Below are 3,329 nucleotides of genomic sequence, written 5' to 3'. Positions count from 1 at the left end.
TCTGGGAAAACCCAACCAGATGGGTGGGGTATAAGTGTTGTTGTTGTTGTTGTTGTTGTTGTTAATGGATCACCTGCTAGGTGTGTGTGGAAGGCTACTGCACCAGCGGCCACACCTGAAGCAGCACTATCAATAGCAAGGCTGAAGGAAAGAGTTTCATCCTTTAGCTTCACATGCCGTTTCACAGATTGGGGTTACACTAAATATGCTGAGTATTCTGAACATATATCCAAAATTAGAATACTGCATGAAAGTGCTTTTTCCTTGCAGGGGAGGAAACAAGTTAAGGTTGGCTTTCCTTTAAAATATGTGTCATTACCAAGGACAAATCAGAGACTGGATAAGGCACTTTATTATAAATTTATTGCACTTGGTAGAGCATGCTAAGTCAATTTCACCTTGAAAATTATAAATCCCGGTAAGCATGATATTAATTTATGTCTCGGCAGCAGTGTAAAACACTTTTTCTACTGCTGAAATATTGATGTGAAAGGACTTTCACTGGAACAAAGTTTCATTGATAGTTTCTTCTAGCCTATCTAGAAGGCTCAAAACAGTGTGTGCAACAGGTGACCCACCAAGCTGAATGCAGTCCACTGGGCATTTATTGTGGCCTGCCACAGGCTCAATGTTTGTTTAGTGGGTTTTTTTTAGAAGTCTTATATCCCACTTTAGGGGACGCGGGTGGCACTGTGGGTGGCACAGAGCCTAGGACGTGCTGATCAGAAGGTCGGAGGTTCGAATCCCCGCGACGGGGTGAGCTCCCGTTGCTCGGTCCCAGCTCCTGCCAACCTAGCAGTTCGAAAGCACATCAAGTGCAAGTAGATAAATAGGTACCGCTCCAGTGGGAAGGTAAACAGCGTTTCCGTGCACTGCTCTGGTTTGCCAGAAGCAGCTTAGTCATGCTGGCCACATGACCTGGAAGCTGTCTGCGGACAAACGCCGGTTCCCTCGTCCTATAGAGCGAGATGAGCGCGCAACCCCAGAGTCACCCACAACTGGACCTAACGGTCAGGGATACCTTTACCTTTACCTTTTATATCCCACTTTATGTCATGCCCACCTCAAAGCGGTTTCCTTATACAAAATACTTCAACTACAACCAAGGCAAGAACATAACATACAAAACAAACATAATAATTCATAGCAATTTCATTACATTTAACAACAGTACAGAAAAGGGGAGAAGAAGAGAGACAGAGAAGCTGGAGAAAAACAAAGTTGGCCTGCAAATGTAGAGAATCCCTACTAGCAAAAGAGAACAGAACCTCTTGGCAGAGAGCTTTCCATTCTTGGCAGCCTTCTCGGTTGTCAGGCTGGACAGTAAACCATGGACTGTAGATCAGAAGAAAGTGACTAGATTCTACAAGGTGCAGAGGGGCTGATGTAATCACTCTGTGATGGCCTGGGACTAGGGCTCGGACTCTGAACCGGAGGAGTCTCAGTCTGCACAGGTTCCCCTGCAACAAGCACCAGCAGAGCCGAGTCATGGGCCTGAGCCTGCCCTGGCTCCAGATGCGGGGATTACCTTGTTGCCCTCTGCTGGGCAATCACGTGCAGCTGCTCCACTACCAGTTGGGTCAGGAGAGGCTGAGGCGGCCTCTGGGTCTAGTAACCCACCGACATCTCCCGAGCTGCAAAGACTCAGGTCTGAGAGAAGGAGAGACCTGAGTACTCGCAGGAGGAGTGCTCGCCTTCAGGTGAGACAGGGAGATGAGTCACCGGGGGATCACGACCGGCCGCTACCCCAACAAAGATAAAAGGCTGCCGGACCCCACCCCAGGTTTCGGGAGCAACATTGCTGCTTGCTGGAACCTGCCTGTTACCCTGTGCCTGACCTAGCCTGGTTTCCTGCCTTGGCCCTGTTGGACTGACTCTTCGTGGAATCCTTGGATTCGGGACTGGACCTGGACTGCGTTGCTCGGGTTAACCCCCGGGCCCAGCACATACTGTATATTCTTCACCCCATGCGGGTTGCAAGAATAGCACCGCAAGCATGACCAGCTTGCTAGATCTCCATTGCTTGCTGGTTTGAGATAATTTCGTACCCCATTGTTTTTCTGGGATGGCACAAGCAGTTAAGGACTCAAGTAAGCCAAATCACTTTTCTCCACTAATCCCCCATTTTCCACTTTTCCTTTCCCATTGACACTCAAACTTCTGTGGCTTTTGGGGGCTAATGAGAAAGCTCATGTGTGTCTTGCATATTGATTTCTGTTTTTGGAGCATTCCTATTTATTTATTTGGAGTGGGCAGTTTTGCATAACTTGAGATTCACCTGGATAGACTGTTGCTTCCCATTTCTTTGTTGGTGGCCCCAATTTGGCATGGGGGCGGGCACTGAGTCCAGTATTATAGGGAGTGATAGCACTATCAATGTACATAGAGCTTCCAAGCACACAAGAGGACAGTAACCAGATCTCACTTTCTGGTCTAATGCCAGATCCAATGGGGAAAGTGGCAAGGGAAAGCCTGGCCAGATGTTTCTGAACCATGGACAGCTCCAAGTCAGCCACTCACTCTAACCAATGAGACCTGATTTTTGCAGCTGAAGGCAGGCAGCAGAAACCTGGGCTGAGCCCCTGACAGGCTATCATAAATAGTTAGGGAGGCTGTGCTCAGCCCCTTGGAATATGTATTGTGTGGGACTGACATAGTGAATAATAAAATGTGAGTGATTTTGAGGACATTTTCTGCAAGTGCTTCCCCTTGTAAAATGTGGGCTTTGTGTTTGTTTTCTGACTCCACCAGCAATTTAATGAATATTACACATTATCCTGGATATCTGATTACTTTTCTTACTCTGTCCCCGATGCCTGTGTGGTGATCACACAGGGTCCCTGGACATTTAACGGTCTATTGATCCCTGTGCCACCGCTGTGCTCGCTTCCCCGCTGCCACCAACCCGTTACTCTCTAGTAAAACACTGAGTCTAGACAGTTGTTAAAAGTGGACAAAAAAAACCCCAAGTTTATTTTACAGACATTAACAAGTTTATGGTTTCTGCGAGCTTCAGGGTTATCCAGTGTGGGGGGGGGATGGGCCGGCTCTGGAGAACATATGATCAAGCAGAGATAGCCGCCCCCGTTATGCCGCCGCCGCAGGGGAGAGCAATGACGACCTTTCGGCGTACGGTCAAAGCCTCCCTTTAGAAACCCCTTTAACGGGGAACCCTGGTATCGCCGCCGCAAAGAGGAAGATGGACTAAAGGATTCCGCCCAAGGCCTGATACCGCCAAAGTTGTGACATTTTTGCTACGGGAAAGGCGAAACCTGCCAATGCAGGGAAATTCCTTGCCGGCCCTTTAACAGCGACCTTAACATAGCAGC

Source organism: Podarcis erhardii, assembly GCF_964252035.2.
Source record: "Podarcis erhardii genome assembly, chromosome: 9".
NCBI classification, from domain to species: Eukaryota; Metazoa; Chordata; class Lepidosauria; order Squamata; family Lacertidae; genus Podarcis; species Podarcis erhardii.
This window is presented reverse-complemented; position numbering follows the sequence as displayed.